Raw genomic sequence first — 10,717 nt, 5'->3', positions numbered from 1 at the left:
CGATGGAATACTTCTGTATCTTCACTGTGGCTAGGGTTAGCCAGTTCCAATTCCATACATGTGATAAAACAGCAGGGGACTACACGTTATACTGGTGTCCATGTTCAGATTTTGTACTATAGTTACATAAGCTGTAAGCGTTGCAGGAAATGAGGTAAAGAGTTCAGGGGACCTCTCTGTACTACCTTTGCAACTTCCTCAAATCATTTCATTAAAAAGTTTTCAAAACACAAAGTCGTGGTTAAAAGTATCACCTGATTTCTCAAATTTCTCTTTATAACCATTTTCCAGAAATTCTTTGCTATGGTTTGGGTATAAGGTGTACCCCCCAGAAGCTTCTGTGTTAATGCAGAGGTGAAATGATTACACTGTGAGAGCCATGATTTAACCAGCCCAGCCTAGCTTGAATGGACTGACTAGGCAGGTGGGGTGTGGCTGGAGAAGGTGGGTCTCTGGGGAAATGCCCTGGAAGGGTGCATCTTCCCTGTGGCCCCTTCCCACTCCACCTGCTTCCTGACCCCACCAGGAGCTGAGCAGCTTTCCTCTACTGGGTCCTTCCCCCATGATGTGCTGCCTCACACCTGGGGCCCAGAGTAATGAGACAGGGGTCTATGGACAGAGACCTCTGAAACCGTGAACCCCAAATACTCTTTCTCTCCTTTAAGTTGTTCTTGTTGGGTATTTTGGATACAGAGAAGCAAAAACTGACTAAAACATTCTTATAAAGTGGAAAGATTCAACCTAAGGATACCTGACTACTGAGCTAAAACCCAGTCCTTTCTATTTTTTTTTTTTTTTAATTTTAAGAAAGGGTCTCACTAAATTGCTGAGGTTGGTCTCCAACTTGTGATCCTCCTGCCTCAGCCTCCCAGTTAGCTGGGATTACAGGAGTGTCTCACCCTGTCTAGCTTTGCCCTTTGTTTTTGTGAATGTTTGCAGTCACAAATTCCTTGAAGTGGCAAAACTAGTTCTCTTAACAGTTATGGTATATTGCTAATTTATGCTATATTTTAAGCCAACATATAAAATTTTTAAGAATCTTAAAATTCTTTAAATAGATATTTATATACACATTCTAAGTAGCAAAAAAACCAGTCTAGTTCAAGTTACTGTGTACCGTCAACATTAATAAAACAATATTTCTATTTGGATAATTTAAATTCATCACTCATCTATTGGTGTTGATATAAATATGTTTAAAAGAAACTTACCAGGCGCGGTAGTGCATGCCTGTAATCCCAGCTACTCAGGAAACCAAGGCAGGAGGATCACAAATTCAAGGTCAGCCTGAGCAATTTAGTGAGGCCCTGTCTCAAAACAAAAATAAATAAATAAATAACAAGGACTGGGGATGGAGCTCAGTGGTAAAGTGCTCCTGAGTTCAATAGCCAATAACAACAACAACAAAAAAATCTGGGCACACTGGTGCACACCTGTAATCCCAGCAGCTCAGGAGGCTGAGGCAGGAGGATAACGAGTTCAAAGCCAGCCTCAGAAATGGCGAGGCCCTAAGCAACTCAGTGAGACCCTGTCTTTAAATACAATACAAAATAGGGCTGAGGATGTGGCTCAGTGGTCGAATGCCCCTGAGTTCAATATCTAGTACCAAAAAAAAAGGAATCTACTCACTATTTTAATGTGGCTTATTTTTACACAGATCCAGAGATACTGTGATGAGGTCTTTTCTCCCTAAATATAAAACTACACATAGGAAAAGATTGGTGTTATCATTAATTCAGGGAAATATCTTCCAACCCCAGTGATATAAAATCAGTTCTTAATGTATTAAACAAGACGACTTTCCTCTAGTACAAAAAAAATATTTTTTTAACCTAGCATCAGAATGTTAGAAATATTAAGGAGTGTCTCTTTTGTGCCTGGAAATGGGACATTTTATTCATCCTCCAAAAGTTCACAGTACATTATGTGGGCGAAGCATCCTGGGCAACTTTTCCCTCTTTCAGCCTTTGCGGCTGCAAAGCCAAAATGTGTCTGAGTTCTGCAGCCCACAAAAAATGTGGCTAAGGCCAAATAACATAAGTGTTAATACTTTGGGAAGGCCACCCATCTCATGAGTCACAAGGCAGCGACTCTAACAGAGGTTCCTGCACCTTCTGCAGCACCAGCAGCAGTCAAGCCACGAGAGCGCCCCCTAGGGGTGAGCATGGGCAGCGAAAAAGAGGTTGAGTATCCTTAATCCGAAAATCCAAAATGCTCAAAAATCCAAAACTTTTTGAGCACTGATATGATGCCATAAGTGGAAAATTCCACACTTGGCCTTCATGTGATAGGTTACAGCCAAAACACAGGTGCACTAAAGATATTGTATAAAATTACCTTCAGACTGAATTTTGAGTTGGAACTTGGATCCCATCCCCAAGATATCTCATTAGGCATATGCAAATATTTCAAAATCTAAAGAATACAAAGTCTGAAACACTGCCGGTCCTGAGCATTTCAGATAAGAGACCCTCAACCTGCAGTCACCTTCATCTGAGAGAGAGGATGTAGGAATTCTATAGCTTCCAAGTTCAAAATTTGATATTGATCTGCTTCAGGGTGTCTTCAGGAGACACCATGGCAGCACATCAAGAGCTATAAGACTGCGCCTTTGACGGCCACCTCCCTAACCAGGACCAGACCAGCTACGGCGGGCAGAGCTACCTGGACTTCCGCTCCTGCAAGAAGGCACAGCCTTGAAAGGGGGCGGTGTCTCTGTGGGCGGGGCGTGTGTACGAGGGTCTCCGCCCCCTGTTCTGGGTCTCCACCTGGGACCGAGCCTGGGAAGGTCGCAGCTGGGGCCACCCACCTCTCCTCTCTTCTCTTTCTTCCAGGTGGTAAGAGGGGCCTGGGTTCAGCTACTCTGCGACCCTGAATAACAATTTTAAAATAATAAAAACTCATTGGAAAATTGTATTCAAAAAAAATTTTATCAAGGAGGTATCAGAAATCACAAGTGGACCTATGTCACCCATTTTCTGCTCATCTCTAGAAGGACGACTGGAAAACCATATCAGCGCTGGCCTCCTGGAGAGGGAACCCTGGAGAGGAAACCCTGGAGAGGAAATGGGGAGGGGAGGGAGCCTGTCTCCTTCCCCAGCATTGATTATGAAAAACTCTCAGACACAAAAGTAGGGAACATTGTGCAATGGATTCCCACACATTGACCACCCAGGATCCCCAAGTGTTACCAGTTGCCATTTGTGTTTTATCTCTGTATTAGTTTGCCTAAGTTATTTCCTTCAGACTCACATGTACAGTGGAGTCTTTACCCTTTTGATCCCAATAAATTAATTATTATCAATTAGTTATCATCAATTATTATATTCATTATAAATTATTTATAATTTACTATAGATTATAATTCTTATTATTAGTTACTATACTTTGATATGAATTACTGTAAATTATTATGAATTTATTATTATAAATATATTATGATAACTTTCAATGATTTTATTATTATTAATAACCTTTCCTGAGAAGAGTTGTGAAAGAAGGTTGAATTAAATGAGATATAGGTAAAATATCTTGGCATGGTGCCAAGCACAGGTGCTCAGTCATGGTCACTCTGAGGTTTCCCTTCTTTTGCTTTTAGGTTCCCACAGTTGACTCAAGGCTTTTGATTTCCTGACCACCCTGGCTTTGAGAAAGACAGCACAAATTAATTAGACAGAACTTCTAAAAGGTCAATGACTCAGAATCCACTAGGGAGCAAGGGGCCTTTTCCGAATCCAGCCCTCTTTCTACTTTTCCAATCTGCTCTCAACTTCCTCTGGGCTCCCAACCAGCCTGGGGCAGAAAGGATAATCACACCTGCAGGAAAGTGACACCGACCTGCGACAGCTGTGAGAGATAAGCTTGTGATATGGGAGGAGTCCTAAGGTGGTCATGACACTTACCCTGTTCCAGGCTGCTCTAAGAAAATTGCTTTATGCCTACAAATAGCCATCTTTGCCTGCAGACTATCTTGTGATAAGTTTGGCTGTTTGCTGGTATCAGAAGATGTAATATAAATAAACAATATGATTCAGCATGTGGCAAAAATCCAAGTAGTTAGAGATAAGTAGCTCTCCAAACATGTATGTACTATACATACTTGATTCTCTATATGTATGCAATATATGTGTTAGCTTTCCAGTACTGTAACAAATCACCAGTGATGATTAACGTATAAGGAGATAAGGTTTATTTTGGTTCACAGTTTTGGAAGTTTCAGCCCAGAATTGATTGGCTGCATTGTTTATGGGTGTGTAGCCCAGCAGTACATCACAGTGGGAGTTTTATTTTGGCTCATAGTTCTGGAGACTAGGAAGTCCAAGAGCAAGGTGCTGGCATCTGTTTGCTTCTGGTGAAAGCCTCATGCTGAAAGCTGAAGAGGAAGTGGCATGTTCGGAACAAGGGGCAACCCTTGCTTTATAATGAACAGCTCTTGCTGCAACTCATCCAGGCCTGAGAGTGAGAACTCACCCCTAGGAGATGGTTCCACCCCCATGACCCAAACAACTCCTGCTAGGCTCCACCTCCCCACACGGCTGCATTGAGGAATTAAGGTTCCAACACATGGACGTTTGGTGGACATGATCCAATCACAGCAACACAGCAACACATAATAGCAAACATGTAATACAGTACTCATGTCCTAGGGATAAAGAGAGGTAGATTTAGAAACCTAGTTATCACCTCTAGCTACTTGGTTTTTACCACATACTGTATTATATTTGGTCAGACTGATCCTGTTTGCAACCAGGGGCTGCAGCTCTTATTTTTCTAAGCAAACCATCTGAGTCACACCTGCCCTGTTAGCCACACCTGGTAGACTCTGGGGCCTCAGGTCTTCCTGCGGGTTGCTCACAAACCCAGTCCTGGGAGAAAGAGAGCACAGGGACTCACCTGTCCCCCAAGGTACCTGTTTTTCTGATTTCCCTGGCTCTACTGCTGTCACCCTGGGCACAAATGAGGGCAGGTCCCTAAAAGCCACATGTACCTTCCCCACCAGCAGAAGGCTACAGGTTGGGGCCTTACTCTGCCCAAGTGGACTGTTCCTAGAGGAGAAAAAGAATGAGGGGAAATTTACTGGCACTGATATGTGAAGCCCTCCAAGAAGTATTGCTAATGAAAAAACAAATGGGCAATATGGGCAATATGTGTGTCTTAAAAACTAATATCCGGGCTGGGGATGTAGCTGAGTGGTAGAGCGCTTATCTAGGGTGCCCAAGGCCCTGGGTTCCATCCCTAGCACATAGTGGGGAAAAAACAAAACAAAACCTAATATCCGAGCCAAAGTACAGGATTCTGATTCCAGAGGAGATAAACACATTTCCCCTTCTAGCACTATATGAGTTTGGTGATATCAATCACATTGAATTTGTTCTCATATCAATATATGAGTTTGGGGGAGATACAACTCAGCCCCAAGCAGGACATTAGCTTCCCTCTGCTCTATGTGTACTTCCTACCAATTGTCTGCATCTAGGAACGAAGAAGGGCAGAAAGAAAAAAAAAATCAGTTAATATTCCTCCTGTGACCTTGGAAGCACAGTTCCTCTGGCTGGAGACAAGTATCCCTGGTTGTTTTTTTGTTCTGTTTTGTTTTGTACCAGGGATTGCACCCAGGGGCACTTAACCACTGAGCCACATCCCCAGCCCTTTTTAATATTTTATTTAGAGACAGGGTCTCAGTGAGTTGTTTAGGGCCTTACTAAATTGCTGAGGCTGGCTTTGAACTTGAGATCCTCCTGCCTCAGCCTCCCAAGCCTCTGAGATTACAGGCATGTGCCTTGGTGCCCAGCCAACTTCAGTTTTAAGTGCCAGCTCACACACTACTGCCACCAACACCAAGGTGTGACCTGCAGGCGGGGGCAGGGCTTCTTTTGGCGCTCTGTCTTTCGGCATCTGATACACACTCTGGGTTTCAAGCAGTTGCCCCTGAGTCTAAGCTGGGAGACACGGACAGGGGGAGAGTGGTGAACTCCTTACCATTTTGGTGGAACTTTGAAATCTGGTCTCTTCCCCCTGACCATTTGACACCATTTGCTTTTCATGGTCTTATAGCTGTTCCATGCTTGCTTCCTTTTTAAAATATTTTTTTAGTTGTTGATAGACCTTTATTTTATTTATTTATATGCGGTTCTGAGAATCAAACCCAGTGCCTCACGCATGCCAGACAAGAGTGCTACTGCTGAGCCCCAGCCCCAGCCCCTGGTCCATGCTTTCTATAGTTACAACAAGTATGATCAGAAAGTATAGGGAAAGGCAGGTGCAGTGGCACATGCCTGTAATCCCAGCGACTGGGGAGGCTGAGGCAGGAGCATAGCAAGTTTGAGGCCAGCCTCAGCAACTTAGCAAAACCCTGTCTCAAAATAAAAAAATAAAAATGCCTGGTGCTAGCTCAAGGTAATGCCCCTAGCTTCAATCAGCAAGAGTGGTGGGGGGAGGGAGATCCCAGAAAGTTGTGTATGAACTTGTGGGTACACCCAGAGCTTGCATGTACAAACGCACCCCCAAACAATACCAAAGGCTTCATGAACTGAGTACAAGATAGCCCTCCAGCCAGGTCCCTGACTGACCACTTGGGGCGCACATGTGGGGCTGATCTCAACAGCATTACAAATGGTTTCAAAATTACTACACAGCCCACAAGAAGGAGGTTGAAACTTGTGACCTGAACCTCACTTTCTGGATTTTCTGTTCAGATTAAAATCATTCCCTAGTCAGACTGACTTAAGAAAGAGAAAAAAAGACAAAAACTACTAAATTCAGGAATGAAAGGGAAAATCACTACAGAACTACAGACTTTAATAAATAGTTGGGTGTGGTGACTTACACCTGTGATCCTACTGGCTTGGGAGGCTGAGGAAAGAGGATCGTGAATTCAAAGCCAGCCTTTGCAATTTAGTGAGGCCCTAAGCAACTCAGCAAGACCCTTTCCCTAAATAAAATACAAAAAAGGGCTGGGATGTGGCTCAGTGGTTAAGCGCCCCTGGGTTCAATCCCTGGTATCCATAAATAAATAAATAGCAAGCTCCTAAGTGAATATTATGAATAAGCCAACACATATAAACTTAGCAAGTTTGTTGAAGTGGACCGACATTTGAACTTGAGATCCTCTTGCTTCAGCCTCCCAAGCCTCTGAGATTACAGGCGTGTGCCTTGGTGCCCAGCCGGCCTCAGTTTTAAGTGCCAGCTCACACTCCTGCCACCAACACTGAGGTGTGACCTGCAGGCCGGGGCAGGGCTTCTTTAGGCCCTCTTTGATAGTGCTATATCAAATAAATTCAATTTGCAGTTAAAAGTCCCTCCAAAAGAAATCTCCAGATGGTTTCACTTGCAAAATCTGCCAAATATTTAAAGAAGAAATAGCATAAATTCTATACCTTCTCTTCCAGAAAATAGAGGAGAACATTTCCCAGCTCATTTTGTGTGGTCAACATGACCCTGACACCAAAATACCGAAATCAGACAATACAAGAAAACTATAGATCAGTTTTTTTTCATGATCATAGACATAGCCTCAACAAAATATTATCAAATCAAATACAGCAATGTGTGTATATCTCACTGTGTCTGAGTAGTGTTTATACTAAGAATTCAACAATGTTTTAATATTTCCAAATCAATGTATTCTACCATGTTAATAGACTAAAGAATGAAAAAAAACATATGTTCAAATAAATTGGTTCAGAAAAATCATTTGACAAAATTCAATGGCCATTCACAATATAAGAACTAAGCAGACTAGGAACTTCCCGAGCCTGAATATGGGTGTTTGCTAAAAATATTTAAACATCATATTTAATGGTGAAAGACTGAATGTTTTCCTTCTGAGACGGGGAACAGGGTAAGGATGTCTGCCCATTCTTATCATTCCTATTCAATATTGTACAGGAAGGCCAATAATGAGGCAAGAAAAGCAAAAGATGGCTGGACACGGTGGTGCCTGCCGCAGTCTGGCTGGGCAAAATAACCGGGGGTGGGGGGGGGGGGTGACAAGCAACTTGTGAAGGTTGAAACAGCGGGAGCCGCTTTATTACGGGACAGCAGAGGTATATATACTTAACTAATTACACACAGCTTAACTTAATTAACATCATCTAGATACAGCAGTCAGTCATTAAGGAATCCTCATCATCTTAATGGCTCCCTGGCGTTACTTCACAAACCACTCCTCTGGGCAAAGTGCCAGGCGCCATCTTGACTTGATTATGGCCCTCAACACGGTGGCACATGCCTGTAATCCCAGCAGTTTAGGAGGCTGAGGCAGGAGGATCATGAGTTCAAAGCCAGCCTCAGCAAAAGTGAGGTACCAAGCAATTCAGTGAGACCCCTGTCTCTAAATAAAATACAAAATAGGGCTGGGAATGAGGTTCCCTGGTTGAGTGCCCTTTGAGTTCAATCCCGGGCACCAAAAGAAAAGAAAAGAAAAAGAAAAAGATGTTTTATAAAGGAAGAAGTAAAACTGTTTGCCAGGCGCAGTGGCGCATGCCTGTAATCCCAGTGGCTGAAGGTTAAAACTGAAAAATTTTAAATTGTAAGTTGTAATAGCATAAAACCCAGACAAACTCAGGCACAAATCTAATAAAATGTATGCAGGACCCATCAGCTGAAAACTACAGAACACTGATGAAAGCAGTCAAAGAACATCTAAGTCATGGAAGGTCACGCTGTGCTCATGGAATAGAAGACTCAGTATCGTTAGGATGGCAGTTCTTCCCAAACCTTCTATAGATTGAACGCTATTCCAACTGAAATTCTATCGATAATTTTTTTAATAGCTGCAGATAAGCTTATTCTAAAACGATTTTGGGAGAGAAATGTTAGAGGGCTCACATGACCTGATTTTAAATATTGCTGTACCGCTATATAAACACACAGCTCACTGGACCAGAAGAAAGGTCCAAAAATAGACTCACAGTTTTGATTTGCATTTCCCTAATGGCTAAATGATATTAAGCATCTGTTCTCATGCTTGCTGACCATTTGTACGTCATTGTTGAAATGTCTGTTCAAACCTTTTTTTTTTTCCCTGTACTGGGGCACACTCCACCACTGAGCTACATCCCCAACCCTTTTTATTGTTCATTTTGAGATAGGCTCTTACTAAGATGCTGAGACTGACCTGGAACTTGTGATCCTCTTGCCTCAGCCTCCTGAGTCCCTAGGATCACAGGTGAGCACCACAGTGCCAGCTGCTGATTGATTTTTGACAAAGCTCCAAAGGTGGTTCGATGAAGAAAAGCTGATCTTTTCATCAAATGATGTTGGAAAAATTAGCCATATAGCAAACCAAAAATCCAGGGGTCCACTTCATGTTTTGAATATAAATCGTGATGTTCAACCATTGGTGGCTTGTTGATTGATTGATTGATTGGTACCAGGGATTAAACCCAGGGGTACTTAAGCACTGAGCCACATCCCCAGTTCCCCCCGACACACCCTTTTTGGTATTTTATTTAGAGACAGGGTCTTGCTAAGTTGCTGAGGCTGGCTTTGAACTCAAGATCCTCCTGCCTCAGCCTCCCAAGCTGCTGGGATTACAGGCGTGCGCCATCATGCTTATTTTAAAACTGATAATTTTTTCTTCTTCTTCTCCCTCTTCCCCTCCGTAACTGTGGGGAAAGTCAGACAAACATTCTTCCTGTCTTAAGTCAAGTTATCTGTCTTTCCACTCACTGAGCACAAGAATAAAGAAAGCCCAGATGCAGAAACTAAAATAACAGCTCTGTAAACTGTATACGTTAAATATTAATCTAATTCGATCTACTGATAGTGATACTCGAAAATCAGCCCTTTTATCTCCCCTTTTAAAGTCATCTGTTCCCCCGGCAGTTAGAATGGAAGCTTCCGAGACAATGAGTCTGTTGCCTTCTCATTTGCAATAAAACATTTTCCCTTTTCTCAAATCCTTGTCCTCATTGTTGAAATGTCATCGGGGACAAGGACTGAGCTTTTGGTATCACTTGGGATTTACAACTTGTACCTTATAAAAAAATAAACTCAATAATGGATCATAGATGTAATTGTAACATTATAAAAGTTAAAGTAAAAGAAGCCGGACACCATGTCACACGCCTGTGATCCCAGTGGCTCAGGAGGATGAAGCAGTATTAAAAAAAAGAAAACACAAAAGAAAAGTTTTGAAACCTGGTATTGGCAGAGACTTCTTAGATATGACATCAAAATGTGATTTATAAAATAAATTTTGATAAATTAAATTTCATCAAAACTTGAAACTTTCTTCTCTACAAAAGATCCTGTTAGAGTGAAAAGCCGGGCCTAGTAGTTCACACCTGTGATCCCCAGCAACTCAGGGGGCTGAGGCAGGAGGGTGGCAAGTTCCAGGCCAGCCTGGATGACTTAGAGAGATCCTGTCTCAAAATAGAAAATAAAAAGGCTGAGGATATAGCTCAAGTGGTACAGTGCTTCCTAGCAGATACAAGGCACAAGATTCAATCCCCAGCACCACACTGAAAAAAAAAAGGAGGAGGAAAAGATTTGAACAGACATTTCACCAATAATGTCATATACATGATCAGTAAGCATAAGAGGACATGCTTAGGGCTGGGGTTGTGGCTCACTTGCCTAGCATATGTGAGGCACTGGGTTCGATTCTCAGCACCACATAAAAATAAATAAAGATCTGTCAACAACTAATAAAAATATTTTAAAAAAGAGAAGATGCTTAATATTATTTTTCCACAGGAAAATTTAGGCAAAT

Source organism: Marmota flaviventris, chromosome 1, assembly GCF_047511675.1.
Source record: "Marmota flaviventris isolate mMarFla1 chromosome 1, mMarFla1.hap1, whole genome shotgun sequence".
NCBI lineage: Eukaryota > Metazoa > Chordata > Mammalia > Rodentia > Sciuridae > Marmota > Marmota flaviventris.
This window is presented reverse-complemented; position numbering follows the sequence as displayed.